This window comes from Lemur catta, chromosome 26, assembly GCF_020740605.2.
Source record: "Lemur catta isolate mLemCat1 chromosome 26, mLemCat1.pri, whole genome shotgun sequence".
In the NCBI taxonomy this organism is placed as follows: Eukaryota; Metazoa; Chordata; class Mammalia; order Primates; family Lemuridae; genus Lemur; species Lemur catta.
The window spans coordinates 9,161,830-9,177,746 of record NC_059153.1 but is presented as its reverse complement, the minus strand read 5'-3'; positions in this window follow the sequence as shown (position 1 = coordinate 9,177,746).

Genomic DNA, 15,917 nt, shown 5'->3' with positions numbered 1-15,917 from the left:
ATTTGTACAGAGGAGATTTTGAAACTGCAGCCAAGGACGTTAAGGCCCTGGTCTTCTGGGTGAGATTGTGAGTGGTAATTTGCCCCTATTAATCTTACCCTCACGTCTGTTTCTAAGTAGATCTGTGCTTCCTGCAAAGGGGCTAAATTTCTCTCTTCTTTCTTTTTCCCTTACTCCAGTCCCTCTTCAGTCTAACCAGGAGTCTAAGCAGTTAATCAGCTAAAAAGAGTAGCATTTTATAACTGTCCTATTCAAACAGGCAGCACAGGGACCCTCAGTAAGCCTCGCCCCCAGCATAGGTCACATCAAGATGCTTCCAACTGTGACAGAGCTAAAACAACAATATCAGCCAAATGAACCTTAGGGAAATACTACAGATTATTAAAGCCTTACCAACACATATATTTTAACTGAAAAGACCAAGCATGTATTGCACGCTATACATGCATAAGAATTTCCTCAGGTTTTGGAAAGTTACTCAAGCTTTGCAAGAATGTGCAAGAATGCTGACACTGAGCCCCAAGTTGAAGCATTTATAACTTGGCCCTTGCTTTCTGATGCTTTTCTAGATGATTTGGCTTCAAAAGTGTCCCTCCAGTTTTGTTTTTGATGACTTCTTAGGGCCCAGTCAGAAGTTGGAAGCAAAAAAATTTGCTAACTGGTTTGACTTAGTGCCATGCATTGAACAAAAACCTGCTATGTTTTCACTCTGCACTATGGTAGATGCTAGGAACAAAAAGAGAGAGAAGACAAGTTCTCGATGACTTGTAATCTGGAGGAAGAGAGAGCCATGCCTTGAGGAAGATGCCACAGTGGTAGCACATCCTGCAGGAAGTGAGGAAGGGAGTGAGGAGCTCTGGGCCCTGGGGGGGCAGGAAAGCCCTCACTCTGCACCGTGATGGATGCTGGGAACAAAATCTCCAGGATGGTTATAGGCAGAGGGACCAGCTTATACAAAGGCACATGGTGATGCAAGGTCAGGTCCAGGCTGCGACCGGCAGCTTTGGCCAGACAGGAACGCGGTGTTTGGAAGGGCTGGGAAGGCAGACAGCCGCTGAGGCCAGAAGAGCCTCGCTGGTCCTGTGCAGACCTTCACGCCTGCAGGTGAATACTTTCCTGTGGCTTCATAGACAGCAGGAGGAAATGTGTGACTTTGGGGACTTGGCAACAAGTATTGGCCCATGCTGTGAGGCAACAATACTTGGTAGCGTTGATGCAGAGAATCCACTTGAATTGTCCTAGGCTCCTCCTGGGCAGCAGCTTGCCTACCTTGAGTTGTCTCAAGGATTAAACATTAAAAAGGAAAGAAGAAGAAAAATAAGATGTTCAGATGAGAAAGAAGACAAATGCATTCACAGAGATTGTGACTGAAGTGGAGAAGTGAGAAGGCCAGGAGGTAGAGGGAGCTTGTTCCAGATGGCAGAAATGGTGTCTATTAATGAATCATCACTGCAGTTAATTAAACATTCAGATGAACACAATGAGAGAACGTTTGAGACTCTCAGCTGAAAGGGTTACTTAAAGCTAACTGACCTCAGCTGAAAGAGCTGGCTTCATTCCAGGTCAGGAATCATAGTTAGAGAAAGTGGTTCTCTGCTTTTCCCTTTCAGTAGGAGTGGGAGCTACTTGGGAGAAGCCAACAAAGAGAAGCAACGTCATCAGGCCAACCTACTGCTTTGCTCTTCAACTATGAACCTTCTCTTCTGGAAATTCATAAAATCAGAATAACAATTAGCAAACAAACATATAAAGAAACACTCAACCTCACTTCTAACCAAGGCCATGCAAATGAAAATATCAGGAACAAAATCACTTTATGCTCACTAACTTTGCCAAAAACACAGTAATAGTACCAGTTGGCAAGTGTGGTGGTGACAAATATTAGAAAGAATCCATTGAACAAAGTTATGATGACCAAATTCTGTGTATCAGATGCTATGAAAGGCACTGATATGCAAAATAATAAAAACCTTTATTCCCTTTCCCCAGTAATACTGCTTTTAGGAATCTTCTAAAGAAATAATCTCCATTTCTGCTTTGTGGTAGATGCAGCAATGTGTTTCTCCAAAGGAACACCCGCACTAAATGTGTAGCATAAATGAAGAGTCGTTTCAACATCATTAATTATAAATAATTGCAAAAAACTGAAAATCATGTAATTGCCCAATGATATAGAAATGTTTATTAAATTGTTCTATCATATAATAGTTTATGCATTGCGTGCAATAGAATGGGTTATGGTTTTGGTAACAAATGACTCTAGAAATTGCAGCCCCCTAACGCTATGACCTTATCTCTCACTCACGTGATGTCCAGTGTTAAATTGGGCAACTCACCAGAGCATCTCTTCTTGTAGTGAATCGGGGATCCAGGCCACTCTACTCTGTCATCTCAGTACGTGGTTTCCAGGAAGGGGAAGAGGGGAAACATGAGAACCCACACTGCTACTCCTACCTCCTCTGACTGCAAGAGACGTGTCAGCTCTGCTCACAGCCCATAGGGCAAACCTGGGCAGGTGACCTCAACATGGCTGCTCTTTACATCTTTTCCCTATTTTCTCACTGGATTGTTTGTTTTTACTATTGAGTTTTGAGAGTTTTTTTACTCCAGATTCTAGGCCTTTGCCATATATGTGTGCTTCGCCAATATTGTCTCCTACTCCATAGCTTGTCTTTTAGTCATGACAAGGTTTTTTTCAGAGCATAAGTCCAGTTTATCCATGTTTTCTTTTGTTGACTGTGCTTTCAGTGTCACGTCTAGGAACTCTTTGTGTAGCCCCAGATTTCAGAGTTTTTCCTAGTTGTTTTCCTCAAAGTTTTATTGTTTCATGTTTTAACACATTGACGGCCACACTAGAAAAAAATTTCCCCCCCTGGGGCTGTCGTGTTTTATTGAAACAAAAGGATCCTTCTAATTTTTATTGTTTTCTGTGCATGATTACATCCAATGTAATCCACATTTTTAGAATTAAACTGTCAATATTGATTGTAACAATAAGAATATCAACAAGTAAGATTTGCATGAACCAGCTGCAGGGTTTTGCTTCATGAGGCCCCGGGGCTCAAAATGAGCCTGAGTTAAATACAACTCACATGGCAGTCAATGTGTTAAACTTAAGTTATACTTAACTTTAAGTTAATTTTTGTATAAGGTGTGAGAATTTAGTTTAGGTTCATTTATTTGCCTACAATGTCCAATTGTTCCAGCACCATTTGTTGAGAAAGCTATCTTTCTTTCATTGAATCACTTTTCCACCGTTGTCAAAACCAATTAAGCATATTTTCCTGTGGGTCTATATCTGAGTTCTCCATTCTGTTCCATTGATGTATGTGTCTACCCCTCTGACATCAGAGGTGCATACTCTATCACTGAGCTACACCCCTGACCATACCTCACAGTTGTGAAATCAGATAGACTGATTTCTACCACTTTATTCACCTTGAAAATTGTTTTAGCTATTTCAGTTCCTTCCCATTTCCATATAAATTTTAGAATAATCTTGTCTAAACCTACAAAACATTTGGTTGGGATCTTGATAGGAATCATGTTAAACCTGTATATCAATTTGTGGAGAACTGACATCTTTACTGTGTTTAGGCTTTTAATCCATGAGCATGGTATGTCTCTCCATTTATGTAGATCAACTTTGATTACTTTCATCAGCATTGTTTAGTTTTTAGTATACAAGTCGTGTACATATTTTGTTACATTTACACCTAAGATTTCATTTTTGGAGTCATTGTAAATGGTATTATATATTTAATTTTAAGTGTTTATGTGTTCATTACTACTATGTAAAAATACAATTAATTTTTGTATGTATCTTGTATCCTGCAATTTTGCTGAAATCACTTATTCTAGGAGTTGTTCTTTTGTGTGTATGTATGTAGAGTCATTCAAATTTTCTACATAAACAACTATATTATCTACAAATAGGTATTATTTTATTTCTCCCTTTTTTTAATTGTATACCTTTTGCTTGACTTACTGCTCTGGCTAGAATTTCTAACACAATATTAAATATGGTTAGTGGAAATGTACATCTTGGCTTTAGTCCCAGTCTTAAAGGAAAAGCATTCAATCTTTCACCATTAGGTATTATGTTAACTATAGCATTTTTATTTTGTTTTTTTTGTTTTTGTAGATGCTTTTTATCAAGTTGAGGAAGTTCTCTCTACTTCTGTTTTTCAAAGAGTATCATGAAAAGGCGTTAAATTTTGTCAAATGCTTTTTCAGCATCAATTGATATGATCATGTGCAATATTACAATGCATTTCTGACACTTCCTAGAGTTAGTGTAAACGTCATAGGTTTACGGCACAGTCCCCAATAAGACTGTCCTCACTTCATATGCCAGCCACAAGTTCTGGGTTTCCCAAACCACCCATACTTCTGACCAATTGACTATAAATTTTGGGGTCCCCACTACTCCCTCAGGTTTGATAAGTCACTAGAACAACTCAAAGAACTCAAGAACGTGCTATACTTACGATTAAAATTTCATTATAAAAGATACATATTAGGACTAGCCAATGAAGGCAAGGTCTGGGAGGGTTCTTAGCACAGAGCTTCTGTGTCCTCAACCCAGGGAATCAATATGTTCACTAACCAAGAAGTTCATCCAAGCTTTGGTGTCCATGTTTCATTATATGGGCATGAGTGATGAAATTACTTGCCATGTGACCGAAATCAACCTCCAGCTTCCCTTCCCTCCCTGGACATTGGGAGGTTGGGCTGGATATCACATATCTCAAAGCTCCAACCTTCTAACCAAGTGGTTTGTCTTTCTGGCATGGCCAGCCCCCATCCTGATACTATCCAGGGGCTCACTATGGGTTACCTCATTAGCATACACTCAGGCATGGACCCACAATTAATAACAAAGACATTCTTATCACTGAGGATAGATGCTGCCTCCCAGGAGCCAGGGACAAAGACCAGGCAAAATTTTTATTATACATCCTGTGATTTTCTTCTTAGCCAGTTCATATGTTTATGTTAATATTGACTGATTTTCAAATATGGAAATATCCCTGCATTCCTAGAGTAAAGCCCACTTGGTCATGGTGTATATATGTTTTTTTTAATATATTGCTCAATTCTATTTTCTAATATTTTGTTGAGGATGTTTGCTTCTATATTGATGAATGATGTTGGTATGTAGTTTCCTTTTTTTTGTACTTTCTTTGTCTTTTGAAACCAGGATAATATTAGCTTCATAAAATGAATTAGAAAGTGCTCTCTCCTCTTCTATTTTCTGGAACCAACTGTGGAGAATTGGTGTTAATTTTCTATAAACCTTTAGTAGAATCTCCAGTTAAATAATCTGTGCTGAGATATTTTTTGGTTTGGGATGTTTTGAACTATAAATTCAATTTCCCTAATAGTAATAGGGTCATTCAAATTATATATTTTATATTGGATGAGTTGTGGTAGTTTGTATTTTTTGAGGAATTGGTCCATTTCCTCAAGTTGTCAAATTTATATGTGTAGAGTTGTTCTTAGTATTCCCCTATCTTGTTGGTATCTTTGAGGTCTATAGTGATATACCTTGTTTTATTCCTAATATTGGTAATTTGCATCCTCTCTCTTTTTTCCTTGTTGGTCTTGCTAGAGGTTTGCCAATTTTATTGATCTTTTCAAAGAACCAGCTCTTTGTTCCATTTATTTTCCCCATTACTATTCTGTTTTAGTTTCACTAATTTCTATTATTATTTCTATTATTTCCCTTCTCATGCTGGCTTTGGGTGTATTTTGCTACTCTTTTTCTAGGTTTTTAAGGTGGGAACTTAGATTATTGATTTGAGACTTTCCTTTTTTTCTAATGTGCACATTTAGTGCTGTGAATTTGCCCTCTCAGCACTACTGTAGCTGTGCCCCACAAATTTTGGTGTATTTTATTGTTCACTCAGTTCAATGTACTTTTAAAAAAATTGCTTGAGACTTCCTCTTTGAACTGTGGATTATTTAGGAGTGTGTTGTTTAGTTTTCAAGTGCTTGGAGATTTCCTTGTTATCTTTCCATTATTGATTGTTAGTTTGATTTCATTGTGGTAAGAAAACATGCTCTGTGTTATTTCAATTCTTTTAAGTTGACTGAGGCTTGTTTTATGGCTCAGGATACAGTCCATATTGGTGTATGTTCCATGGGTGCTTGAGGAGAATGTGCATTCTGATGCTGCTGGAGAGTCGAGGTTTTCCAGAAGAACAGAAGAAATAATATATAGATATGAAAGGAAATTTCTAGGGGAAATTGGCTCACATGATTACCAAGGCGAAGTCCCACAACAGGCCATCTGCAAGCTGGCAGATGAAAGAAGCTGATAGTGTGGCTCCCAGAGAAGCTGGTAGCCTGGCTCAGTCCAAGCCCCAAAGCCCCAGAACCAGGGAAGCTGCCAGTGCAGCCCCCAGTCTGAGGCTGAGGCTGAAGGCAGGAGAGTCCCTGGGAGACCACAGGGAGGCTGTGGTGTGAGTGTCAAAGTCCAAAAGCCAAGGAACCTGCAGTCTGATGTCCAAAGGCAGGAAGAGAAAAAGCATCTGGCTCTGGGAAAGAGAGCAAGAGGAGGCAAGAGGAAGCTGAATATCTATCTCCCTTCCTCCTGCTTTGTCCCAGCCCCAGCCGGTGGGATGGTGCCACCCACACCCAGGGCAGGCTTCCTCCCTCAGTCCACTGACTCGCATGCCAGTCTCCCCCGAAACACCTTCCCAGACACACCCCGCAACAATGCTTCCCCAGCCATCTGGGCATCCCTGAATCTAGTCACATTGACATCTAATGTTAGCCACCACAAGTGCAGTGTTCTATAAATGTCAGTTAGATCCTGTTGAATTCTCCTAGAGCCTTGCTAATTTTATGTCAAGTTTTTCTGTCGATTTTTGAGAGAGGGATGTTGAAGTTTTCAATTGTAATTGTGTATTTGTCTATTTCTCTTCTCAGTTCTGTTAGGTTTTGCTTCCTGTATTTTGCAGCTCCATTGTTTGGTGCATTTATATAGGTTGGTATGTCTTCTTGGCAGACTTACCTTTTTAACATTATATGATTTCCCCTTCTGTCTCTGGTAATCATCTTTGCTCTGTAGTCTATTTTGTCTGATATTAATATAGCCAGCCCTGCTTTCCTTTGGTCAATATTTATATGATACATTTTCATTCCTTTACTTTTAACCTTCCTATATCACTACATTAGAAGGGAATGTCTTGTAGGAAACCTATATTTGGGTCATGTTTTCTAATCCAATTTGTCAATCTCTGTCTTTTAATTAGTGTAACTTTAGGTCATTTTTGTTTAAAGTAATTATTGATATGTTAGGGCTTAAGTCTGTCATTTTATTTTTTGTCTTCTGTTCTCTCTGCTTCTGTTTTCTCTGTTTTCTCTTTCCTGCCTTCTTGTAGGTTACTGGAACATTTTTTAGAATTTCATTGTGATGTATCTATAGTGTTTTTGAGTGTATTTCTTTGTCTAGCTCTTAATGGTTTCTCTAGGTATTACATTTACATATATATGACTTATCATAGTCTGTTGGCGTCATCATTTTGCCAGCTTGAGTGAAGCGTAAATACCTTACCTCCCTTTACATTCCTTCCCCGGCCCTTTGTCATATAATTATCTTAAATATTTCTATACATACATTGAGAGTCACATCAAACAGTGCTATGCTTTTTGTTTCAATTGTCAAACATTATTCAGAAAACTCAAGAGGGGAAGAAAATCTACATTTTTGCTTACTGTGTTCTTTCATCCTTCCTGATGTTCCAAAGATTCTTCTTTTATTGTTTTCTTTATATTTAGAGAACAACCTTTGGCCATTCTTTTAGGGTAGGTCTGCTGGTGAGAAATTCTATTAGTTTTCCTTCCTCTGACAGTGTCTTGATTTTTTCTTTAATCTTGATGGGTGTTTGTTTGGTTAGGGATTTTTTTTTTTGCTGGATATTCTTTATTCTGATTTTCTTTCACCATTTGAAAAATATTGTGCCACTTCTTTTTGACCTCCTTGGTTTCCAATTAGAAATTTGTTGTCATTTGTTTTACGTATAATCTTTAGTTTTCAGAAATTTAATTACAGTGTGTCTTGGTGTAGATTTCATTGTTTTTATCCTACTTGAAGTTTATTCAGCTTCTTGAATCTTTAGGTTTATGTCTCCTGCCAAATTTGGGAATTTTGCAGCCATTATTTTTCTGAGTATTTTTTCAGTCCTGCCCTCTTTCTTCTTTCTTTCCAAAACTCTGATGACATGAATATTAGATATTTTGTTATAATCCCACAAGCCTTGGGTCTAGTATTAACCAAGTGAACTGCAAGAATTTGTACTTTCAAACTCAGTATTTGAAAACCTAAGAAAAAAGCGTGGGCCATAGGGAAGCAGTAAAGTATTATGGTTAGGAGATTGGCCTTGGTATTAGACTGGCCTGGGTCCTAGTCCCAGCTCTGCCACTTATTAGCTGCATAACATTAAGAAAAGGAAACTACGTCTTAGTTTTATGTCTTTAATCTCTAAAATGGAAAAAAATCTATGAATTCATAATAATAATTAAAAGAGAGCAAAGAAAAAAGTCCTCCATTTTCACTATTTTGCAATAATCAACTTATTTGAAATTCATTAAAGCATAATAATTATTAATCTTACCCTTCCAATGGGAAATATATTTCATGGTAGCCAAATAACTTCAGCTGATAAAGGAAAGCTTGGCTTTACAGAAGAATGCCAGGCAATAAATGTAGAAGGAATGATAGAATTAGAAAAATCATTGATTTGAAATTTCTAAGGAAATCATTATCAAGTAGCATTAAAAAAGGAAAAGTGGCCAGGCACGATGGCTCACACCTGTAATCCTAGCACAGGGAGACTGAGGCAGGAGGATCACTTGAGCTCAGGAGTTCAAGACCAACCTGAGCAAGAGAGAGAACTTATCTCTACTAAAATAAAATTAGCTGGGTGTGGTGGCAGACACCTGTAGTCCCAACTACTTGGGAGGCTGAGGCAGGAGGTTTACTTGAGCTCAGGAATCTGAGATTGGAGTAAGCTATGATAATGCCACTGCACTCTAGCTGTGATGACAAACAAGACTCTTTCTCAAAAAAAAAAAAAAAAAAAAAAGGAAAAGTCAGAATGGGTGTCTTAGTTCATTTGTGTTGCTATAAAGGAATACCTAAAAATATTTTTTTTTTTAAAAAAAGAGGGGTATTTGGCTCCTGTTTCTGCAGGGTATACATGAAGCATTGAGCCAGCATCTGTGAGGGCCTCAGGCTGCTTCCTGGCGGAAGGCGAAGGGGAGTGGCGTGTGCAGAGATCACAGGGTGAGAGACAAAGGGAGAGGGCAGGGAGGTGTCAGCCTCTTTTTAACAACCAGCTCTCTGAGGAACTCACTCACCCTCGAGGAAGGGCATTAATCTATTCTGGAAGTATCTGCCCTTGTGAATCAAACGCCTCCTATCAGGCCCCACCTCAACATTGGGGATCAAATTTCAACATGCAATTTGGAGGGGACAAACGTCCAAACTATAGCAATGGGATAGATCAATTATCTTGGCATTACTCCTATTCTAAACTCCAAACTGTGCTCTAAGAGCAGAGTTCTTAATTTTAAGGGATGTTGATAAATCAAAGCATTCAGAGCAGGTAAACAAAGTGGTCACAGAGCTGGGCGTGGTGGCTGACACCTGTCATCCCAGCTACTTGGGAAGAGTTCGAGGCTGCAGGGAGCTATGATTGCACCACTGCACTCCAGCCTGGGTGACAGAATGAAACCCTGTCTCTAAAACAAGTAAAAAATAAATAAATAAAAATTTTTAAAAAGTGGTCCTATAAGGTGGAGGCAGGCTGGAGTGGAGAAGGCCGCAGAGGGGATGTCTTCAGTCCACAAGGGACCCTCATACATTGCACAGGATAAATTCACTATTTGGTGGCTTCAGAAGCAGGAAGACAGGCAGATGAAAGACGTTGCTGGCAGCGAGAGAGGAAAAGCTTCAGTTAGTGCTGGGGAAGACAGAACTGAAGCTGGTGAGAGGCGCGGTGCTGAGGGAAAATGCGGACAGTGAGGCCCTAATATCAGTGTGTCCCCAACGTGACAATGCAGGGCCGAGGGCAGCAGGACAGGGCCCACTGGGTTGGTTCTGTGGGTCTTGACCAACATGCTGGCTCCTAAAGTGCCCGGTCTGAGAACGTTTCCTCCGGCTGCCAGTGTCCTGACCAGCAGACGGGGGTGGCCACTGGCCAGGCTCTTGGCTGAGTTGAGTGGTTTGTCCCCATCCCACTGTTGTGGCATCAGGTGGGCCTGTTTGCGGGGGTCACCCACAGGCAGCCTCCCTGCACGGCGGGCTTCTGCGCTCCTGCCCAGAGTCCCTGACTGCTTCCCAGCGAGCACTGCTGGGCACGGGGTGCTCAGGGAGCCCCCAGTCAGATGGGAGAAAGCAGCACAGACTGCAGCTGAAGAGCTCTGCACTCCCTTCCGGTTCCGAGAAACGGGAAGGCAAAGACCTGGTGAGCAGCGGGGGGCCCTGGAGGTGCAGCCTGTGGGCCGTGCACGTGGGCAGCACCCCCACAGGGCGGAGGAGGGGAGGCCCCGGGCTGGCCGGCCTCTCTCTGCATGGCCAGCACGGGCGGCTCATGCACACTGAGCCCGCAGTGAGCAGGGGTGTGGACGCGTGCGTGCGTGCGTGTGTGTGTGCGTGTGTGTGCGCGCGTGTGCATGTGTGCGTGTGTGTGCGTGTGTGTGCATGTGTGTGCGTGTGTGCATGTGTGCGTGTGTGTGCGCGTGTGTGCATGTGTGTGTGCGTGTGTGTGCATGTGTGTGTGCATGTGTGTGCATGTGTGTGTGCATGTGTGTGTGTGCGTGTGCGTGTGTGTGCGTGTGTGCACGTGCGTGCGTGCATGTGTGTGTGTGTGCGTGTGTGTGCGTGTGTATGTGTGTGTGTGTGTGCGTGTGTGTGCATGTGTGTGTGTGTGTGCATGTGTGTGCGTGTGTATGTGTGTGTGTGTGTGTGTGTGCACGTCAACGCTCGGGTTGTGCTTCTGGTGAGAAGCACTGCGGGGAGGGTCCCTTGTGGACTGAAGACATTCCCTCCGCAGCCTTCTCTTTTCCAGGCTGGCTCCACCTTATGGGACCACTTCTTACAAATTTTCATTTATTTTAGTTTCTGCTTTTTTTAAAGACAGGGTCTTGTTCTGTCACCCAGGCTGGAGTGCAGTGGTGCAATCATAGCTCCCTGCAGCCTCGAACTCCTGGGTTCCAGTGAGCCTCCTTCCAGTAACACACTCTGTGTTTTCACCCCGCCACGTGAAGGCTGCTGCCTTGTTAGGGTTTTCCAAACGGAGAAACTTACAGACACACGGTGGGCCCCAGAGGCTGGACTAGGGACTGTGCTTCTGTGGAACTGCCGTGTGCCCTGAGCTGTGTTGTTACTTCAGTTACTTCTCATTTTAATTCAATTTTGAGACTTATCAGCACTATGCTCCTCTACTTCTGGATTGGGCCAAGGAGGCAAGAGGGTACACTGAGTCCAGACTGCCATGGATAAGTGAACAAGTGTGTCCTGGGTCGCAGCTTCTCAGGTGGCCCTGATCCTGGCCGTCCGGGAGGAGGCCCAGAGGACAAGCGGGAGGATCCCAGAGTCCCCGAGGTAGCCAATCCAGCCCTGGGGGGCCTCGGGTTCTTGCTGGGGGACATGGGAACTCGGTTTCTGATGCCTTGTGCTTTGGCCTGGGGCGTTTTGTAGGAGGCATTTTCAGCTGGGAACACCCAGGCTGCGGTTAACGACCTGAGGTTCTGTTGGGTGACAGAATCCTGAGCCCTGGACTCCTCCAGACGTTTCACTCCAGCTCAGAGGCCTCCCCACACTACCCCGTGCACACCCCTCTGGGGGGATTTGGAAGAGAGGTTTTAGCCCCGATTGCATTACCTTTTGATATCTTCAGGACTCATTTTTATCCCTCTGCCGGATTCTAACCTTACTGTGCCACTAAGAACCTTTTTTTTATAATTTCAATAAACTTCGTATTTTGAATAGTTCTAGATTTATAGAAAAGTTCCACAGACAGGACAGAGGCCCCCATATGCCTTTCAGTTTGCCCTGTCAGAGCTCACATCACTGGAGTAGGAACGAACCCGGACTCGGGCATTACTATTAACTGGCATCTAGCTCCAGGTTTCCTTAGCTTCCACCTCATGTCCTTGTTATGTCCCAGTGTCCCATCCAGACATTACATTACATTTAGCTGTCATGTCTGCTTAGGCCCCTTTCGGCTGTGACAATTTCTCAGACTGTCCTTGTTTTTGATGACCTAGACAGCTAGCTAGCTTTCTCCTTCACCATTCTTTTTAAATTGTGGCCAAAAAACAAAACAACAACAACAACAGCAAAGCCCCCAAATCCCAAACCCATTATTAAGATCCATTTTAAGTTCTGGTGCTGAAATGGCCAAAATGATCAAAAAATATTGCCAGCTGTTATGAGATTTGGGGAGCAACTGGTGTGGGGGGGCTTGAACCTTTTTCTAGAGAGAGCTCTGACCACCACAGCTTTGTGCATCCAGGGTTACTATGTTAATTAACGAGAGCTGGAATCTGACCCAAAGACAGAGGAGAGAGGCTCCCAGCATCTCAGCTGTGTGATGTTTCTCTCCATTTTTCATGCTAATCCGGATCTGCACTTCACTCAAGATTCACTTTAATGAACCTATGAGATCATGGCTCCCACAAGTCTTCCTCGTAGTCTGAAATCCTATAAAATTTATAAAAACAGTTTTTATCACACTGTCTTGTGTAGCTCAGTAGCTTGAAGCAGGCCAGGTTGGCTTCCCAACCAGATTGTAAGGTCCTTGACACCAAGGGCCAACTTTCTTGCTTCTTTTATACTCTTTGCAACAGTTTTATTATTTTATAGATTGGGCAGACAGGGAAAACAGACAGAGTGACTCGGCTGCACAGAAAATCTGCTGAAATGAAACATGGCAATGACGAGTGACGTTCATTTACAGTTCACCAGGGCTGCAGCTGAGGGAGGCAAGGGAAGTGCTTGGCTGCCGTGCAAAATTTAAGGGGACACCAAAGAACTCAGTAATCAAGATAAGTAATAGTTTAATGCAATATTTAAAAAATAAAAGTTATTTCCATGCAAAAGTCTTGATGAACAGAATACCAGAATTTTAAATAAAGACAAGATGTTGTTGTTTGTTTTATGGCCCTGTATCCTTGTCTAAATGACAGTCACTTCTAATCAGTCCGGGGTTCCAGACCTGCGGAGCTGTGTCATCAGTCACCAGGTGACGTACAGGCGTCGGCCAGAACACGCAAACAGCCTGGGACATGCTGGGCGCTAGACAGTGTTCTGTTCTCTGTACATTTTTCATCAACTTTTTACCTTTGGTTCTAAGTATGTGAGGATGTTCCCATAGCTGCATTTAGAGATGCACATTGTTCCTTTTTGTCAGCTCCATATGACTCCTTATGACACTGAAATTTACGAAGAGCTTTAACATTTATCATTTCATTTAATCCTCTGGGGAAAAAAGTCCTGTGAGTAGATGGTGTCATCTTCATTTTAGAAAAAAAGAAAAAAAACCCTCTTAATCTGGGCCTCAGATTAAGTTACTAACCCAGCAACACGGAGCTGGCCCGTGGTGGAGTTGGGATCCCAACGTGACCTGACCCAGATCCCCGACTCGGGCTGCCTGGGCAGACGCTTTTGTAGACACGACCAAACTCTCTGCTCCTCCCCTCTCAGCTCTGTGCACTCACATCCATCTCTGCTATTTTGCCTCTGCAGGGGATGTGTGCACGCCTGTGTGAGCATGTGTGTACACATACGTGTGCACATGCATGTGTTCAGAGTATGAGAAGATGTGAAATAAAGAACACAGGTGCCTGTGGCATAATTGCATGAGCATGTGTGTGCAAGTGTGCATGGGTGTGTGTTAGCTTGAGCATGTGTGCACAAGGATATGCTTACATGAGCATATGTGTACACACATGTGCTTGTGTGAGCATGTGTGTACACATGTATGTGTTTGTGTATGAAAAGACATGAAGCAGAGAACAGAAACAGTGCAAAGGAGGGCTGAGGCTGCCGTGGGCAGAGTTTATGTCTGACGGCCTTTGTCTCCCGGCCAACGCTGTTCCCACTCTCCGTGGAATTTGGAGAGCTGGCAGCAGCCCTGGGAGCTCAGAAAGGACTTTACTCACTTCTTCCTGGGGGGAGCCATGGCTGCTCCCCACCTGCCTTCCTTCCCAGGCTTAGGGGGAAGGCTCAGAATCTTGGCACACGACGTAGAAGTTGCCACCGCCAAGGCTGTAAGAACAAAGTAACGTGTTCTTTGGGGAAACTTTGGTTTGCCTTTTCTAAAGTGAGTGCCTGAAAGACCCATGCAAAGGTGCAGCCTGGCTTCTGACTAGTAATGGGACTTTTCTTGGTGTGCATCAGGAACTGTTCCACGGAAGGTAAAACAGTCTCTGAAACGCCATCTCCTCCCCAAACCTCTGCCCAGCATAAAAACCTGAGAAATCGTTACATGGAGGACCACACACTGGCAGCTTTCAGCAGTATTCCTGGCTAAATATTGTTGTAGCCTGTGTTAGTTTTGACAGGATTAGTCATGGAGTCCTGATATAAGACTCCCAGGATCCCTGTTGGCTGGACAGCCTGTTAAAATATTGTTTTATTTCCTTGCAGTTTGCAAGCTCACAGAGTCCTGCGAGACTTTTTTAAGTATATTGTTTCTTGGCCAATGTGTTTCAAAACATAGCAGCTCAGACGGGGAGAGAGGCAGCTGCTTTGCCTGAGAGTGTTTGAGGAGATACCCCACAAAGGTAGACGAGAGACTGCCATATGATGTGGGCAGGCCCAGGGGACACCCCATGGGAGCAGGAACTGGTCCTGTGGGTTGGCCTGGGTGTGGTGGCCACTGATTCCTCACGGTGCTAATGTTTATGCATGTGGAGAGCTCAGGACAGGCTCTGCTGGGCAGCCCAGATGGGACGCAGGCCTGTGGTGGAGGAAGGCTGTGAGCAGCCAGGTGGTAGGAGCTTTAGGGAGTGTGGCCCATGCATTTAAGGCAAGTGCCATGAAATGTGGGCCACGGAGCTATTCTGAAGGCTGGAAGCCAGGCTCCAGACATGAGAGTGGGCTCTTCCACCAGCCAGGAGCTACTGTCTCTGTTTCACTTTGTTTTAGCTTGGTCCAAGGACTGTAGGTGAAACTGGTAGGTGGCTGGACAGCTTGTTGGACCTATGGCTATTCTGGGTAATGTCACTTGTTTTGAACTGTACGGTGCCCAGGTTTTGGTGTCCAGGCCTTAGTGAATTTGGTGGAAAAATAATGCCTTTAATAAACTACTATTAGTGAATGGCTACCTCATCCCCTCTGTTTTTGATTTGTTTACTCTTTTAGAAATGGAGTATCCCAGGCTGGCCTCAAGGATCAAGTGATCCTCCCACCTCGGCCTCCGGAGTAGCTGGGACTCTTGCCTTGTGCCGCGGTGCCTGTCTTCTCTCTATTTTTCACACTTCAAACATTTTAGGCTAATTTGAAAGATCACAAAACAATGAGGCCAAAATTTTACAAGTTTTGTGTCATTTTTTTTCCTAAATAAAAGTCTGCTAAATCTTGTTACTTTATGGACTTCAGCCTCTGTTATCCTATACACTTTCCTGTATGTTGTCCCAAAAACCTCTTTGTCCTAGGCTACTCTGATTGTGCCATTGCTTGGTTCCCGATTGTCAGAATTCACCGGAGTTCTCAGCGTGAATGAATGCCCGGGACCGCGGTAGAACAGGCAATGCAGGCCAGTTAAATGCAAGGATGCATGAAGGGTGTCACGGGAACAGCACGAGTGAGTCCTTCCGCATGGCTCGTCCGTGCCTCTCCCTTTCTCTCTCTGCTCCAGAGGCTGCAAACAGGCTGCTGCCATGGGACGCCCACCCCA